The 20,430-nt window shown below is 32.2% G+C and overlaps 1 protein-coding gene across 1 annotated transcript in view; it reads right to left on the reverse strand.

Moving 5' to 3' along the window:
• Positions 1-15,315, reverse strand: part of LOC108370785 (uncharacterized) — a 43,189-nt gene extending 27,874 nt beyond the window's left edge. The window contains exon 1 of the mRNA XM_017626189.1: positions 15,297-15,315. The gene's annotated coding sequence lies outside the window, so the exon portion shown is untranslated. The remainder of the gene's footprint in view (positions 1-15,296) is intronic.
• Between the last annotated feature and the right edge of the window lie 5,115 nt (positions 15,316-20,430).

The raw sequence follows: 20,430 nt of genomic DNA on the forward strand, positions 1-20,430 counted from the left end.
CTCAAGTGCTCAGTTTAGCTATGGTTGAAAGCTCGCTTACATTTTTGTGGTATTTTTTTTTTGGTTTCATACTTAAACTGGGTGCAATTAAAAAAGTTTATCTTGGGTTATATTACTGAAAGTTTTACTGACAGGAAAAGTGTTATTAACCCACAAATCTTAAGTAGATCTTAAATAGATTTTTTAAATTTCAATTTCAAATCATAAATTATTCAAATACATGATGTACTCGGCGGAAAGCGATGATGAGCAAACCCATTTGGCATTGCTACTTACTCTACCTAACCTAATTACTAAATTATTCTGCGTGGGTTTTATTCAGGATAAAGTTTAATATTCGTTTAGATTTCTGCAATGAAAAAGCATTGTAAAATCCATTAAATACACATGAGTTAGATTAAAAGTATGCAAGCTTATAAGTATGATCGATATTCGAATTTGTTTAAGAATAAAAGATTAGATATACATATGTACATTAGGGTGCATCACTATACATACAAAAAATAAATCGGTTATGTTCTTACATCACAATAATAAAATTTATTATACGAGTATTTTAAGACTTCAGTATAAAAATGTTCAACAATTTTATCACGGAATCAAAATAATATGATTTTTGGAGGTACATACTTTCAAATCGGTCCAGCTCATGTAAATTTTAGTATTTTTTCGAAACATTTTGGCAGAAGTCTTAATGTATAAAAAATTGATAATTCCCGTGGAAATACCGCAAATTTTTTGTGGACTTGCCCACTACTCAGTTGTGACCACCCTAATGCCAGAAAATTAAAGCTCAAATTTTGCAAAATTTTTCGAGAAGGTCAATACCAACATTATTTTGGGTCGCCATTTTCAATTTTTCGTCATTGTTTCGCATTACAGTCGAATTGCAAAGTAGATACATTAATGTTCTTGCCACACGGTACCCCGTTTTAGTACTTTCCCATCAGATCTCAATTTCTGCCATCCAAACGTGGCACCCTAATGTCAGTAAAATAAAGCTCTCCAAAAATCTTTAAACTTTTGCTAAAATAGTATTTCGATTATTCCAAGAAGAACTATTTTAAAAACAATTTTTTATGGCAAAATGTAAAAAGGCGACGACTCGCAAAATTACTTTAAAATTAGGGATGTACGGCGAACTTTAGTTTGTTTGCTTGTAATGTGGTACGGTCTGTACACATACATATATATGTACAAGAACAAGCGCCTCCAATGCACTTTGCAAGAATTCCATAATTGTAAGCGATCTACTTTCAGGCGAATATCAAAAAGTTTGGAATTTCTTATCTTAATTGAATGCACTTATGTACATAAATACATACTTGCATGTGTATAAATATACATATAACCATATGTATGTAAGTATATGAAAGGCGCATTTCATTTGCTCAAAGATTAAACGAATCTTGCATTCGTTTTGTATATTTACATGTGATATTATTTTAAGACCTTTATTTTAAGATATTCACAATTTTAGCTTTATGCACATGACGAGCGTTGAATGCTGCATCCTTATAATCCGCAATTAAATTTACTGCACTTTACGTAAATCAGATATCATATTCAGTAAATATGTATTAAGGTAGATAGCGTTTTGCATCTCGCCACCGAATCATAAAAAAATGTGCAGTATCATGTCGTTTGCAAATGTTAGTGGGGTACAACAAGTATTTAGAACCCAAGTGGGACTTATCTGTCATCACTGATGTTAATTCTGACCTTGCAATTTAATAGTAAATTTTTCTGTCAAGCGTTAGACAAGGTCAGCATTAATATCACCGATGAGCGTTAAGTCTTAGGCGGATTTTTATATCAGAATCTCATTTTTGTGAAAAGTGCAGATAGACGGTATTGAATATAAGCCTTCGATATAAAAGAAAAATTTCTACAAAATGCTTTAATTTTTTGTAATCTAAAGGTCTATTCTTGATACACTGACCAGCTACAATATTTTCGCTGAAACTCTTAAAGCCACGAACATTCTTTTATTATTTAATACAAAATGCACATACATATCTGTGATCGTATGGAAAAGTAGCTTATGTCGAAAGGCCGGCTTTAGTATAAATCGGCATTCGCAGCATGCGATTGCGAATGATTCACTGGCGCTGAGCCGTTGAATAACGTTTGGCAAATAAACGTGCAAGAAATAGTTCCGATACTAGCAAGTCAATATTCTTTTTAATTCTCATAAAAAAAATGCCTTGTCGTTTAAAGAATAAAGGGAATGCCGCATTATACTAAAGCCGGCCTTTCGACAGAAGCTACTTTTCAATACGAATACAGATATATACATACATACATCTGTACATATGTATGTATATCGTCGATATCAAAACGAGTACACAAAAGTTTCCAGGGGATATCGACGACTGAGTGGAAGATCGACCTAGCTCGGCAGCCTGTTCGAAAACGCCCTCTTTCAGAAAATGGTTCAAAAACGCCCTAGCTCGGCTGCCGATATATTGAATTTACATTGAGATAGAGCGTTCTTCAACCAAATTCTGAAATAGGGTGGTCTTGAAATATTTGCTGAAATAGGGCGTTTTCGAACCGGCTGCCGAGTTATATGTAGGTCGACCTTCCACTCAGCCGTCGATAAGTACTTTTTGGAAATTCATGTCGTCGTTGATGTCTTTTGGATTTATTCACAGTATACAGTAATCCAGATAGCCAAAACAAAAAATGTAAATATGCTTATTTGACATTTTGTTTGAATGTATTGGTTGATATTTTTTCACAGTTGTCGTTTTCGTTAACCCAAATGAAATCCAATTTAAATATTTTCTTATAGTGAAAAATATTTTCAAGTTACATAAAATAAAATAACGAGAAAAACCAAATTCCAAGCAAATCAAGCATGAAGCGTAAGCGATTATGACCGGATGCAGTTCCTACATAAGTCAAACCGTGTTCCGAACACAACTTTGAGTGAATAATGGTGGGCTGACTTTGTAAAATGGTCCCATCGATTAGGCGGTAAAACAAGCATTACTTAGCTTATTTTGGAATGTACAAAATTTGTATGTATTTCTTCAACCGCTTATTCACATTTGAAAGAGGATAATGCATGAATTGATGCAAGTAAAGTCGGTTTATGCAGATAAGCAAGCGCGTTTGTTAACCGTATAAAATCTATGTACATATATACACATATGCATACATATATATCAAAATATTCAGAATGACGAGATGAATTGGTCCAGGCCTCTCTGTTTGTAAACACGCTAACTTGAACAAAATTTCGATATTTTAACGAAAGTCGGTGTCGAAGTTGCCTTTGGTATAATTTAGGTTAGTGTTAAATTTTGGCGAAATCTGCCAATAACCACGAACACCTCCCACGTAGTAATTAAAATATTTTTGTTTTATTATTTTTTACGAATTTTGCTGTTCAAATTTACATTTCAAATATATCAACAAACATTTGTGGGTACTCTTACATCAGTCGTTGCCTATGGGTTAATGACAAAAAAATCCTATACATTCACAATATTTCATGTATTAATTTTCAAATAAGCATATTGTCAATGGCTGGTTTACTGTATACTGCAGATTTATTTACATAAGGGATTAGTCTCTTTTATTTTATTTTTTTTACTAACGCCTAAAAGGTAAGTCCAAAGGACAGGGGAGAGAAATTCTTTATTTTAAAGAGTGTTCTAAATTTTCATCGTATTTAAGACAAAGTCCACATTATGACTCTGTGGCCAGACCAATTGAAAGCAAAATCGGTTGTGATTAGCTACGCTTTATCCCTGGATAGGTTTAATGTCTTAAAATAAAAGTGTAACGCGTTGTAATTTCCTTGTATGTTCTACTAAAACTTGACAAAGATAAAGCGATAAATTTGTAACAGATAAAGCAATAAATAAACGCATAATGAAACATTTACATACCTATGTAGTATATGCCTAAACATCTACATATACATACATACATATGTACTGTTCTTTGTCTTCAAATATTTTTTTCACATATTTATTTAAAAAAATAAAGTAAATATTTAATTAACACCTACCTAAGAGTTGTAAATAACACAATTAACAACGTCATGGCAAAGTCCACAAGCAAATACATGACGCTGCTGATAAAACTGTTCCACTAATTGGTGCTAAAATGTTATCAGATCACGAAACAAAGACTTGTTAAGATACTACATATGTAAATACATATATAAATGATAAGAAAATGTAAACGTACTTTGGAAACCAGTGAATTATGGTAAAAAAAACAAGTGAGGATGAATGAGACATCTTAATGAGAAAACTGTTGTGAAATACCCTTCGTTTTTACCAAAAAAAGTTTAGGTGGTTTTATTAAAAAAACACATAGGTAGTCCGTTTGGGTGTTTTAGATGTCAATATACTTCTTTCATCTATCAACGATTCGTGAGCCTAATTTTTTCTATTAAAGAATGTGTGTACATTTTTAGTATGAAATTTTTCATAATCCATAAGCCAGGGCTCGAATCGAACTCCGCTTTGATAAATAATCTCCCTCTTATTGTGTTTCAGGTGGTCAGAAAGAATTTGATGGGTGTAATTATTTTTTAATATTTTTCTATCCCTCGTTTGAGTGATCTTTTTTATCAGATGATTTGATATTGGTTGTAATTCGCATGACAGTACTTGACCAGCTCCTTTTTTACATGATCACTCGTCGCAATCTTTTGTTTTTCATTTAGTATTAGGGTCTCTAAAAGCATGTGTAAATTATCGTAATTTACGACTTATTCGTAATTTATAAGCAAATCATGCTGAAATCAAGTTGTTTCGCATAATCAAGAACAAAATGAAGTAAAACCCGACTTGTTATTTATTATAGCTGCCACTGTTGAGGAAATTTATAAAACTAATGCTTAAAGTTATGCAACCGTTTATTTTGAAATCAAGCACAAACCACACACTAGTACATACACATGCTAATCAAATGTATATAGAAATCTGAACGCTCTTGATTTATTTGGATTAATTTGATCGAAACTAAGTAATTTATGCTGTAATGTGAACATAGCTTAAGGTTTAAACAAGGGTTGCAAACCGGTTTGGAACCGAAACGCTTTTTGAACCGAACCACCGCCCTTTTCGGGCTTCGAACCGATGAATGAGTTGAACCGTTTTTTGTTGTTTTTTTTTTTAAATCCAACACCGAACCGAAAACAACTCCAAAAAATGGTTCGGTTCGGTTCAAAATATTTTTCAAGTTTGTGATACACAACTTTGTGTCATTTAATGCCTAAAAACCGAAAAAAATTGTATTCGAATTTTTTGTGCATCTTACTGTGAATTTGAAAAAAAAAAGATAATAATTTATGTAATTTACTACAAACCACTTAAATATTCGTGCCTTCTGGCAGTGCCACGCCCATTTTCTGAAATTCCATAATAATCTTATTTCTTTTTAGAATAATAATTTTTAGAATCCTAGGGGGTGAGAGCATTTAAATTCCGACTTTACTTATTTTGGATCACCCTAATGCACACATATCACTGCTCTTAAAAAGTGGAATAGAACAGATTTACGATATACGGATAAAACTCATTATGACGATTGTAAAGTAAAACTTTCTACAGAAATGTGGATGTAATTAAAAAAAAAACCGTTTATCAGTAGATAATAAAAAGTTGAATGGCGATGCTTGCACGTTCTTATATATGTACATATGTATGTATGTATAACGAACGTTTATGGCTGAAGTGATGAGAAAAATGATGGGAATGAGGTGCAACCAGTCTTATAGAAGCTGCAGTGAAGGGAAGTGAAGAGTGTGAAAAAGTGGTGCTGCACATTAATAAAGAATTGAGATAAAAACTCGCACACAACAATATTTATGGCATTTATTCTCGCTAGCAATAAAGATAAATTTGCTAACGCTATAGTTAGCAACGAAAAGACTTTGGATTGTATACACATATGTACCTACGTATGGATGTTTGTAAGTATGTATATAGAAGTGTATCAGAGTGGTATGAAAAGCAGTGCAATCGAGAAGGTAAAATGGAGACGCGTGATGAAATCACTTTACAACATCTCATATTCCTGAATATGTACAAATATCGAGCCCTAACCGCCAGAAAACGTAAGCGAATTTTTTTTCAAAATTTTCTTTTTGATGCAAAATGTTCGTGGAGTATCTAGATAAACTTCTGCATCAAAGAAAAATTTTTGAAAAAATTGTCGCTTGCATTTTTTTGGCGGTTAGGGCTCGTATGTGCTCTCGTGATCATATTATTTGCAGTGTAAAATCAGAACGGCCACCTCACTCTCTTAGAAGTTTTTTTTTTACGTTAGACACATCAATCAATTAAGATATGTTTGACATACATACATACAGATAAATATACGTACATATATATTTGATTTTGATAATTTATTTATTTTTTTCTTAAAAAATTCTGTACAAGTTTGGTTTTGCCGGATACATATGCACATAAGACCGAACCACCTTACAAGAGAACAAAATAAAGTTCACCATATACCCGTGAGTCTTAAGTATTTTTTTCTAGGCAATGTCGATTCTTTTTTGGCCAAACCTAGCGGCTGCTTTTTTATATTTTTCGATGACACCTACAATCGGCTATGAGGCATCAATTAAATAAAACAATAAAACAAACAATTAATATCTCAGGCCCTATATCGAGACACCCTTTAAAAATTTGTCAGTTAAATCTTTGATATTCACTCTATCACAAATATTTTTTGCAGATTTTTAAAAACCTTCAAACATGTTTTTTAGCAACTTTCTAAATTGTTCATTAACAAACGTATGGAAAAGTGGACTTAAAAAAAATTAAAAATCTTTTATAAATCTCTGACTCTTTGTCAATAAAAAAGTACTAATTGATTTTTTTGATACAAGCAATATTTATCGAGATATGATGTGAAAAACAATGGTTTACGGTTGGACTTCTAATATTTTTGTTGTTGTATAACTTTTGCAAATTTTTTTTTTTACATTCCTCGCGTTTGGCCATATCTTAGAGGTTATTTCTACATTATACTCAGTTTATATATATATTTTTTTGTTTAATTGACTAGCGAAGCGACTTTAACTCAGGGGTGTACGCGAACTCTTTTTTCCCGTACGATCTAATGAATGTATGTACATTAGGGCGGAGTAATTTGTTCGGAGTAGAATTTTCGAAGGCAGTTTATAGCAAATTCAAATTCTACGATTAATTCTTAGCAAAAATGGCGACAAACTACCTACATACCGAAAATAACGTTTGACTCTCGCAATTAAAAAAAAATAAAAACAGTATATTATAACTTTTTGGTCGAAATTTATTTTTCAACGTACCAAAAAATTATGTACATATTTTTCTATTTTCTCGGTTTTTTATAGTACTTAGTTTCTTATGCATATATGAAGAAAACACAAAATTTTGTAAATGAAAAATTAATTTCATTCAGAAAAAATTATAATACACTGATTTTTCTTTTAAAAATTGGGAGGGTCAAACGTAATATTTTTTTTATATAGTTTGTTCACCATTTTTGCTTAGAATCGAACGTGTAATACGATTATGCCACGCACTTTTTTCGAAATTAAATTATTAGCAAAATTTTTAATAAATATATCTGTACTATAATAAAGCTGGTGAAAAAAGTTTTGGTATATACTAGATTTGACCCAAATAGGACAAGGTATTAATTTAGGAATCTAAATAATCTGAGCCTGCATACATGAATGGCATGTAATCAATATATTCTTACAGTTTCGAGCGTTTTCATTGATCCTAGAGAATTTTATTGACCCCATAAGGAAGTTAATTTTCTTACGTGTAATTCCTATGGTAAAACTAAAGGCTCGGCGCGCGACCTCTACAATTGTTCTAGTGAGGGGAGATTCGTGGAGGATCATTACTATACCAAATGCAAAAATTTGAGTTTTATTCTGATCGCATTGCAGGATTATTTTTTTTTTTGACGTGGTCGAATATACATATATATATATGCCACCGCATTTTGAAGAAAAATAATGGCCTACTCAAGGGAAGCGGGGTGTATAACTCGAAGGCAGATTTTCACGCCTCTGCCTGTTAAAATGCGGTCGTTATAAGAAACAACTTTTAGTGATGTTGGAATCGAACCTGGGTCCTGCCAGTTTCTTATAAAAATTAAATATGCTTCACTTCAAAAAAGCCAAAGGTTCCTACAAGGTCATTTACTTTCTATAAATATTTACTAATTAAATAAATGCGCGCGAAAAAAGATGCTTCGCGATAAAGCTGAGAGATTATAAAATTCCTTAAGGCATAAATGACACGTGTGACTGGATGCTAAGATAAGTCTATACATAAATCCCTATTTAGATTAGATTTGAGATTGTAAGTTAAGAAGTATAAATTGATATTGTAAAAAGTGCTTGTATATCAAACACGCGCCTACAAGACAATCCTTTCTAACCAAATATGATAGCAGTTTTTTCAGAGCACTAAATAAAATTTAAATAAAATACAAAAAGGAATTAAGCAAACAAATGCAGTTATTGTAGTGTGATTTGATTTCTTTCCTTTTTCTCATGCAATTAAAATTTTCAATCGCTTTAGTTAATATAAATGCATATATAGCGAAAATGCAGCAGCCAATAAATACCAATAAATATTACTTCCGTTTCAGAAGGAAATATGTACATAAACAGACTCTAGAATCAAAATTTATTGCCTCTCCTCATTTATTTTCGCCATTTTTCAAGCAGAACCAATAAAATCATTTGCAGCTAATGGGCATTTGCATTTGCTCTTATATGCACATTAGACCGTACCACCTTACAAGCAAAAAAAAAATTATCGCCGTACACCCCTGAGTTTAGAGTATTTTTGGCGGGAAATTTCGAAAATGTTTCTTATTTTTATTTTGGCCGAACCTACACTGAGGGAAATAACGCATTTCACGAATGCTTTTTCATAATTAAGAAAGTGTATGTAGGCATACCAACCATGTACAGGCAGGGCTTGCCAAAATTTGTTGATTTCCAGTGGGTCAGGGCTCGAATCCTATTGCAGGCAACATGCAAATTAAAAATTCTTTTAGTTATGAAAAAGCATCTGTGAAACATGCTTCTTTTTAATATGCGCGTATTTAAATTAAATATTTTCCACTATACAATACTTTGACGTACTCATTGAGTAAGATCAACTACGTTTCTGTTTGATTTTACTATTTTTTTTCCTTAGTGTAGGGCTTGCCTTTTTAAACTTTTTGGTGATATCTACTTACACTACCATTTTTTTTAAATAGTTCTACTGGAATAATCAATACTTACCAAAAGTTTAAAAACCGAAATTATAAAATCTATTATATGTACTCAAAATCTTTTTGAGAAAAGATATTTTTAAAAACTGATTTGATTTATAAAAAATTCGATTTTTGTAGGTATTTTCGAATCGGTCCAGCTCGGGTAAATCTTAATATTTTTCCGAAATAGTTTAACAAAAGTGTTGAGATATAATACATTTTATAATTCCAATGGAAAAACAGTACTATTTTTTTGTGCGTAAAGAGTGATGCACCCTAATGTACATACATATGTACTTTTAAACTTACATACATATATGAACGGGCATACTTATGCTTGCTGTATAATGTAATGCAATTTTTTGAAGTGTTATTGATAAGCTTTTCAAGGCTTAATAAAGAACAACATTACATATCGTCGTTTAAAGTACAAAACCGCGTAACTGACATTAGTGCCAAAAGAGATATTTCCGCGCCGGAAGCTCTTGTAACCAAGCCCTTATCCATTCATACTAAAATATCGATACTTGGATATAAGAAGAAGAGATAATTAGGGATAAAAGAGAGAACCATTTTTAAATAAGCCTAGTTTTACTTTCTTCTATAAAATTTTGGCAACCTCACATACGAGGTTTTGTATTTTGTTGATACGCGGTTCTGTATTTTAAACGACGATATGTATGTATGTACATACATGCTATATTGTACACCCATATGTACTATGTATGTATATAACTTACAGTAAAAGTAGAAAGTGTGAAGCGTTATATACATATGTGTTCATGTGTTTGTCTGCCAAGTGTTTTCAAGGAATTTTTGTGTTCATCGGTACATCAGTCACAGTCTGATGGAAGGCTTCACAGTTTTCAAAGCACTGTGCTGTAAAAAAGTTCGTCCAAAACGAGCTTACTTATACACTGTCAATTGAAAAAATTGAAGCTCGAACTTAGCTTGAAATTTTGATGATTTACTATCCAGAGTACTTTGTTTATCAACTGACACAGGAGCTGCGATTAATTTTGACTGAGATATGTTCTGAAAATGTTCGATTTCAGAAAAATATTCAATAGTAATTTTGATTCAAAGGAATGTATTTGCCAATGTCTCAGTGAGTTTCGGCTCTGCCAGTATCACCAGTGATACCAGTGTCGGAAGTCTTCTGCTCTGCCAGTGGCGCCAGTGTCTCCAGTATCGCCATGTCTCTAGTGCCACCGAGTTTTTATTCAAAATTTTCCCCTATGGCGTTTTCTTTACCTAACTGCAGCAAGAATATACATAACTAGATTGACACTGGCGACCACTGGCAACACTGATGACTCGCTTGAATTAAATGTAATTTTTTTTTTTTGGGTAAGCTCCCTTCAAATATTTTTTTACTTCTCGTAATAAGAAAGTGTACTGAAAGTCCCCGATTTTGTTATTTTTCATAAAGTAAAGATGCCCAATGAAAAAACGAATAAAATCGCAGGTTTTCGCACATACGTTGCTTTCCCTAGAATCGTCCAAGAATATCAGGCCAACGAGTACTGTAAACAGTAAACCGATTGATGCACCCAAAAATTCCGGGGTTACTAAATCCAACCGTTTTAAGAAAAGTTACTCACACCATAAATCCTGTATTTCTGATAACGTACGGTACGTAAACCGACTGGTCGACGTTTATTTTGAATGTTTCCATAAAAAAATCACACTCTTTATAAAAAACAATGAAATCGAAGGCCAAGTATAACGTCTGTTCTTCACAACTAAACGACAAAGGCGGCATGTAAAATTTACTTCTTTAAAATTCTTGTAAATTGCTGATCCATATTCATATTTTTTGTAGCTGCTAAAGTGCCATTGCCACCGCCTAACAATTTTAAACCATTTTGCCTGTAATCAAAAACTACAAAAGCCAAAGCAGGAAATGACAATGGCCACGCATTTAATTGCATTCGTGGTTGTATTGCAAGCAATTTGCTACAAAACTGGAGTGCGGCCTACACGCGCCACATTGAAAAATTCGCTCCAAAGCAATTATAAATTGCTACCGGCTACTAGCCTTGGTATAAATTCTAGTAACCCAAACAAGTGACACTTGTCGACTTCTGGCGTGACCGGACCAATACAAACCGGGTGCGCCAGTTTGCGAATTTCACACAAGTCACCCGAAAGACAAGCATTCTATGTAAATATGTAGTGCACTCATAGAAAGGCGAATAAGAAAAGAGAAATACATAATTACAAAAAAGAAAAGAAATCGACCAAGTAAATAAAAAATTGTCAGCTGTTCCGTCACCTTATGTTGTTGTTTGGTAGTATGTGAATATATATTGCTAGCTTAGAGTGAAAAGTTGCTAAGTCCACTTTTTCTAAAAACATAACTTCTGATGCATAAAGCAAGAAAAATCAAAAATGCAGCGTTTCCCTAAACTACCAGATCTATTTCTAACCGTTTTTATTCAGTGATACGTAAATTTGCTAAGTACAAAATAGTCACAGAAAATTTGACAAGTCCAAAGAATGAAAAACTTTTCATCAACGTTGTGGAATAGAAGAAACTGAGTTTGAAAGGTTTTTATTATCTCCTGTAAAATTGGAAAAAATTGACTTAGCAACTTTTCCATCTTAGCTAGCTATATATGTATGTACATATGTTTGTTAGGGCGGCCACTTTTATGTGATTACGCGCGTGTAGCATAGGAAGATTCTACGTGCAATTCCAAGCTAATTTTCCGTAGAAATCACGGGTCTGAAATCAATTTCGAGTTTGCCATGTTGCGAAAATAGGTTTCGAAGAAAATGTGAAAACTTTCATTGTTGCGCCCTCTGGTGTAAGTTTTAAGAAAAAGATAAGTGCAGAAATGGATTCCTCATACCAAAAAAACATTATAGTATGATTTTAAACAAAATTGAAGGCCCTTTTTTAGTAAAAAAAATCTCCCATATAAATTGACCCGCCCTAATATTTGTATAATAGCTGCTTAATTTGTTGTCTCGCTAACTCATAGCTAACGGCATTTATGTTACTAGTAAAATAGCTTATCTCTGCAATTCCATGTCCATATGGTTGCTCGCACGCTGTTCAACTATATATCGCACACCGTCTTCAAAAGAGTCACAACTCAAAATTTGGCATTTTACACAGAGGTTTTATTTACCTTTCAGCAAAAGCTGGAGCAAATTTTGGTTATAATTAAAAAAAAACCTAAGGTAAAGACGCCCTTGTTGAAATAGTTTTTCGCATTTTCTGACAAACGCATTATTTTGAGTTGTGACTCTTTTGAAGACGGTGTGCGATATCTGCTGCTTGCTCCTGTCTTAAAAAATGGGTGCGTAAAGAAGTGGCAGCGCGTGGGCTTATACAATAAAATTTCTTTATATGTATGTATAATTTCATACTCGTAAATATCCAGTTGTGACCTTGATATAATTTAAAAGTTTTTAAAATAAAGTGCACGCTGGCGCCAATAAAGACAATTGGCGAAAGCACGATAGAGAAACAAAAAGTACATATATAATAGAGACTTTGAGCTTTCCCACTATAAGCGAGTAACTAAGGGTGGCAGCGCAACAGTGCCATTGATTCTGGGTTATTTCTCTTTATTTCATTTCAATTATTTTTCGATAAAAATATAGTGCATTCCCCAACCATATAAACGCAAGCTTAAAACTTTGTAGAAAATTTAAGAAAATGTATAAAATTTTCGTCAATAGCTCAAACTTTTTTCTCTAATTTTCTAGAATGCATTCAATGTAAGTATGATATTATAACAATTTTTTTACTGATGCTCTTCCGAAATTTTTTTCATATAAAAATGAAAAATGTGTGCATCCGTTATAGGAAAAGTTGCGGAAGGGCGTCTGTAAAAAATATGTTAAAAATTAACGGTTGCTTGTAGCTACTTCAAACTTGAACTTTATTATACTAAAATTGAGTAGGCTACAAACCTGCTTACACAAAAAAATTCCAAAAATTTTGATTTTTTTTTAATTTTGGTTATTTTTTTTTATTTTCTTAAAATCCGGAGATTTTTTTTTTTAATTTTCTACCGGCCTGAATCTTACGTTTCTATGATTTTTTAGAGAATAAACTGCATTTTAATTGAAAAAAATAAATAAATAAAATAAAAATAAAAAAATAACTAAGAAAAAAGCGAAAAAGCATTGCGCTTATTCAAGTGCATGGCAGCGTATGAATTAGCGACTGGTTAAAGATTTCTTAGAAGGAGTGCATTGATCTTAAAAAATTCTCTCATATGTAGCCTGCTGCATCGAGTCATGGTGAAGCAGAGTGGTGGCTCCCATAACACTACCTTTTCTTCATACCTTTTGTCTTAATGGTTGAAATCATTCAGATGCGGAAACACAGTAACGCCGTATAATCGAGAGATGAAGTGCTCTCCAATATATGCATTCAACTGTCGCTAATGATTTGTTGTACTGTTTTATATTAAAACAAAATTATTTTGATGGAGTGGAGAACAAGATTTATAGTAAATTAAATAAATTCGTCGCTTCGCCACATGATCGGCATTAATTTAATTTGTTTTATGTCATGCAATGTCACTTAACGTTTTGACCAAATTGAAAAGCATTCGCTCGTTCACGACACATGATCCAATTGGGTTATTGATGTCATAAAAGGTTTTTTTAACTAATAAATAAAAGTCGCAAACAAATACATACATGTATGCATATGTATTTCGAATTAAATATGCCAACGTTGAATGAGTGATATTATTTCCTCTTAAGCTTGTGCAAACCTTGAAATATTGGGTCATATGAAAAGTTTCCTCAATTTGTTCACTATGTAGTGATGATGCCCATACAGCTGGCAACACTAATTCAATTGCACCAAACTGAGGTACGTTGAAAAGGTGACATTTCAGGCTACATCTTAAGTGAAGACACCGCTGTAATTCGGCGCTAGTGCAATACGGTGAGAATGCTGACATATTTGGTTGGAAAAAATTTTTTTAGGTGGCATTTTAGGCGGTAAACTGTAAAACAGCTAGGGATACCATCAAGGTATTACTCAAATCGGTACTTGAACTTGCATCAAAGAAGGTATCGATACCTACTCAGTATCGGAAAGGTATCGAGTACTTGTACTTAGATCTACGATTTTGCATATTTTTCAAAATTATTGTATTTTTTTCACAAAAAATATGAATTTTTAAAAATTTATGACAACAATTATTTTTGTATGGTATTTGCTTTCAGAAACAATAGAATACATTTATACAAGATTAATAGATAAAGTTTTTTTCATATAAAATGAGTTTAAGAAAAGAACTAATTTTTTGTTATATTTCCCGAAAACATCAAAGTGTTTTCCTGAAAGGCGGTTTCGAGAATTTGATTTAGCTGTACCTGTTTTTGAGAAAAGCCTCTCGCAAGGGACAGATGACCCAACAACCATTATGTATAGATGGGTTTGCTTATATAGCTGCGGAAATGTAGTGCGCATATTTTCCCATTCCTCTAATGGGTTGCTTTTCAAAGAAGATGCTGAAGCATGATAATAAGTTTTGCGCTTCCGATACAAGTACTTTTTTTCGATACCTACCTGGATCGCTGTAAAAAGTATCGAGTAAAAAAATACTTGTATCGAGTATTTACTTGGATTTACTTGTATCGATTCATCCCTACAAACAGCTGAAAAAGAAAACACAAAAATAAAATATTCCCACTACTTGCTTAAATTGACGTGCTGAGTAATCATTGACGATTTCTTACGGTGAGTTAAATTAAGTTAAGTCTAGACTAACTGAGCTTTTACAGTGGGACTAAACAAAGTCCCTTTCCTCCTTTTAATGTGTGTTATCCATGTTTAAGTTAATGAGAAGTGAGGTCAATTGCCCTTTTTAACTTAATGAAATAAATTTTAATGTCTTCAAACCAATTTAAGTAAGTATTAACAAGTCGAACTGTGAATTGAATGTGATGCCTTTCACTGATTAAGTCAGAACAATTAAATAATATTAAAACCACATCGTAGGCTGAGTTTCAATTCTTTTTATTACAAAAAAAATGCTTGCTGCATTAAAAAAAAATATTTCTCTTACGTGTGTAATACTCAGTAATCTCTTTAATGACACCTCCAAAGTCCAATCCGTGGCCCGTTTGACGCGCCTGTGATGAAGGTAAAGGAAATATGTAGACTGACAGCGTCTGTGATTGCTAGTCACCATTTATTTTAGAAAAGCGTTTTCTTGGTTAAAGTTTTTTTTTTTTTACAACGTAATTTCGTTGTTACACATAAAAGTGTTTAAATTCTAAAGAAAAAGTAGAAAGTCCAATGAACTTTTGTATGCAATAACATTACTTTTCATCTCTGTCTTTAATTAGTTTTTTTTATAATTTTCTCACTTGAGTTATACTTTTATGCAGATACTTAAATATGTATTATATGTACATACATCTCTATGGGCATGGGAATATCTAAGCATGTTCAAATGGTGAGAATTTCTTAAGCTTATAATATTTTTAAGTAATTTACCCACGACACTTGACCGCCAAGTAGCTTATTTTTTAATGCCTAATGAATTAAAAGCCGAGATATGAATCATAGTTCAAGCATTTGGTCATTAAAGTGTCTCAAGTAAGATTCTAAAAAAAGATTGCGCCATAACGAAATTGAGTAAATGAGCAAAAAGTTATGCTTTATTCAAAATATTATGTACATATAAATGTATATACCTACGTATGTATGCAAATAAGCCTAAAGTAGCGCCAAAACTTGTAATTCAAGTGAATTTGAGTTTTAGTTTTTATATATTTTTTGTGTGTTTAAATTTTCATACAAAAACCGTTTTTTTTGTTATAGATTGTTTTGGTTTTAAGTGACAAGTTTTTAACTAATGTCTCTGTCTGAGAAGCTTGAAATTGAAAATGCATATAGAAAAAAGAGATTCATAATTGCACTCGAAGTAATACTTGCTTTCATTTACACTAGCTTTTTAATATTTTTCCAGCTTATTTTTCTTAAGTCTTTATTAAGAATTCTTAAACAAATATGCATGTACATACATGTTTACTTAATGCCTATGATGTTACACACCTAAAACCGGAATTAAAATTTATTCAAAATTTACTGCAATAAAATTTTATTTTATTTATACAAATGACCATGTGGAGCGGCGCGTTGCGGCTTGTTCAATTCTGGGCCGTTTAATGAGCTTGCACTCTTTGGTGAAATACAGTACTGAAGTGAATCATTTTTTTATGTGGCAATGAAATTGAAGCGGAAAATTTTTGTGTAAACAATTGCTTACGAGTGCAATACACCTGGGCACTTTAAAAGAAAAAGCAAATGTTTTAGTTATTTAATTTTTATTTTAAAGGGCATATGAGCAAACTAAACTATTTACTTTTATCAGTACAGTTAATTTTGCATGTATTTATGTACAAAAGATTAAACGCGAATTAGTTGTAGATTAACATTACTTATTTGCCATTAACCGGTCCCTAAGTTAGTACTTCCATTGAAAAGCGCATAATTAGAGGTTATAACAATGCACAGCTGCTGACTAATACTAAATTTTTGTAGATGATATAAATATATGTATGTTGACAGGAAAACTCAAAATCAACGGAAATACGGTCAATTGACACTTTTTCGCATGTTGGTGCGAAGAAACCCCAATTGGCATTATTACCTTATCGAAAGCCAAATACAATCCGTTGATATTATTGCTCTTACAAACAATAAATTTGCGTGCTCTAGTTTTTCGCAGGAATAGAGTATGTGTAATACAATATGACAAATATGGGATAATTGCCACGCCCTCCACTCTTGTGGGCGGAAACATTAAATTTCGTCCGCTTTCGATGAAATTTGGTTTGTGCTCTCTATTTGATTAGAAAAACGTAAATATAAAATATTGGGAAGATTTGATCACTAAACAAAAACGGGGCCGACCTTTTCTTATACTTAGATTTTTTGATGCTGATTTGAAGTGCATTTACAAAATTTTCGAGCACGTCCAGTTTTTGAGAAAAAACTGTTGAAGTGTCGAAAAATGGCAAAACTGGCAAATTTCAATAATTTTTTTCAAATAGAACTTGGACGTAGTTTTTCCGAAGAAAAAAAAACATGTATCAATGAAAATCGAATTTGTCTAATTTATACTGCTTCATGTCGATGAGTTGATAAAAATTTAGTGAACAATTAAAAAAACTCAGTTCTTCAATAGCATTCACCCACAAATAAGAAAATCTCAATCTATGAATTCATTTTAAAGACAAAGGGATTTCATTAACAAATCCACATTAAAAAATCAATATCCCAGATTCATCATGAGCCAGTCTTTTGTCTCTTAACACTTTCTGGAATAAAATCTTCAAATTTTTTTTGTCGCTTAAGTTGTATTTAGCGGATGCCTAAAAAAATTTGACACCTAAAATTTCGACATAAGTGTTCAAATAAAACTGACACATTCAAAACTTTTTTTCGTGATACATATATATGTACACACTAGCGTCCCACTGTGGCCGGTTAGTTAAAAAGAGAATGATTGTGGTCTCTGGAAACGTGTATGTAGCTTCAAGATTCGAAGTTTCGAGATTCTAATTTCAATCGAATTTTAGCTCCAAAACGTCGAATTTTTGAAATCGAATTTGACTAAGTTTGACATAACTGTGTGTGGCACCACATTTCCCTTAGGGATGCAAATCAAAAAAATACGTGGATATTTTTTCGATCTGATATAAAATCCGATATTTTCGATGCATCGAATGAATTAAAAATATACAAGAAAATGGAACTATCGGAACTTCGATAAATGTTTAAATATTAACTCACAGTGAAATATATTTATTGATTTAACTAGTTACACGTCCCGGTTGTACAAATAATTTCATAAAAAATAAATAAGATTTCAGATGCTTTATAATCTAAATACTTTATCTAATGCTGTATGATTTGGTGTCAGCTGTTTATTTGGTGTCAAATGCATTTTAATTAAATCATAAAAACTGACCAAATTTAGATATCGTAGTGCATGTCAAAGACTGTCGTAAAATTTTTGTGTCTGATGATTAACATCCGTTGATGTCAAATGTGAAGCCGTTAGCTATGGACAACACAAAAATGTGGCTCTATGGAACTCTTCATGCCCTATTATTTTGTTCTTTGTTTTCTTAAAGATCTCGCTTTAAAAAGAAAAACATACCTACGCATGTATAAATGTATAAATATGTAACGCGAAGTATGCACAAGTTTCTTTTGTTTGTGCAATGCAAGAAAAATAAATAAAAGCACATTGCGGGTAAGTTCCAAAAAATTAGTTTCTATATACATATTTATGTATGTACATTTTGTTTTTTTTTTTTTTTAATTCACATAAAAAAAATAAATGATACATTTGATAAATTTTTGGATTTTTTTTCTGATATTTTTTTGAAACAACAATTTGCGAAAAAATACTTCTTATTTGTATTTATTTTTGGGTGTGAAGCTAAGAAGGGCGATACGGATAATTAATCCCGTTCACGTAAATTCAATTGAATCTCTTTTTCGTTTAGCGTTATCATTCTTACAAACTTTTAAACTTTTAGTAAAAAAATTGTTGAAATTCGTTGAAAATTCGAATTAAATCTAATTTGCACCACCAAATTTCGAATCGAATAATCGAATTGTTGGGCATTGTTCGAAATTCAAAAAAAATTTGTACCCCCCACTACCCATCCCTAGTATGTCGATTTTCACTAGGAGTAAATATTATGCAAGCATATCAGCTACGACCATATTTCTATTAAATGCTGTACCTAGCGGTTTTTATGAAAAAGAACAAGACACTAACATAAAAAGTCATTGAGACAATCAACTGCGACGTCATTCGAAAACCATCATCCCAAAAAATAAAACTAAACAAAACAATACGTAAGTATCTTCAGTGAGCATATTGGCACATTTTCATATCTATTTCAAACTGGGACATATGTACTACATACCCTGTGGGGAAAATCTCTAGTTCTGAACTGGTGCACTTCTAGTACATTTAGACCCAGTAGCAAACAACTCGCGAATTTAACATGGCGATGTCCTAGGCAGTGTCAATTTGCCACCGCTGCATCCCTTTTTCGATAGTTACGAACTAGGCCTAAATTTTATAGTTCCGAACCAGTTTTAAAATCGAAAGACGAAAGTGAAAAGTATCATGATTTTTCAATCTTTACGGTTCTTCCGTTAGTGTGATTTTAAATTATTTTAAAGGAAATGTGTTTGCAACTTGAAATTGAAATTGTTTGAATGATTGTAAGTTGTATGTGTATGTTTGCATACCTTTGGCTGTAGTTGAGTCTGCAGAGGTGCTTGCTGTTATTGGTTAGAATCCAGAAAGGTAGCAAGCTGTTAAAATTTCAACACAAATTTTTGTTTTGCATTTAAAAGCTATGAAAAAGCATCTGAGAAGTGCAGAATGGAAGCGTATTTGAACGAAAAAGCCGCCAAGCACATATCTATGTAAAGTAAACAAGCCCCCCGCTGCATCCTTTTTGCGATAGTTCCGAACCAGTTCTAAATTCGTCACCCTAGATATAGATTTCTAATGAAAAAAGTGAAATAAAATTGTTTTTTTTTTAAGAACCCAATTTCGTTAATTTTGAACTGGTGGGGATCTAGTTACTATCGGGCTGGTTCGTTTCCCTGCAGGGTACTTAAATTTATGTTTATGTGTATGTGAATGTATTCATTTTGTAAATATGTATGATATTTATGTTTGACGTTTTTCGATATTTTGCTGACTACGTGACTGAACAGTAAATACATAAATATATATGTATCATGCTTAAATACTTACATGTGAACATTAGGGTGCATCACTCTTCATACCAAACAATCGGTACTCAGTTTCCATCGGAATTATAAAATCTATTATATTTTAAGACTTCCATCCAGGCAAAAAATGGGATTTACGTGAGCTGGACTTATTTCAAAAAACACATCGAAAAATTTAGTTGTTTTTATAAATAAAATCCGTTTATAAAAATAATTAAAATAAAAAACGCCTTAGATGTTAGAAGATTTTAAGCTTACAAAAGCTTCACAAAAATGTTTACACATTTTATCAGGGAAAGCAGGCTTTCATAAATCTTAATATTTTCCCTCAATACCTTGACAGCCGTCTTAAAATAAAATAAATTTTATAATTCCGGCGCAAAACCAGCAATTTTTTTTTCTTTTTTAGTGAGCCACCC

Source organism: Rhagoletis zephyria, unplaced genomic scaffold (assembly GCF_001687245.7).
Source record: "Rhagoletis zephyria isolate East Lansing unplaced genomic scaffold, Rhagoletis_zephyria_1.1 Rzeph_scaffold_04478, whole genome shotgun sequence".
Lineage (NCBI taxonomy): Eukaryota > Metazoa > Arthropoda > Insecta > Diptera > Tephritidae > Rhagoletis > Rhagoletis zephyria.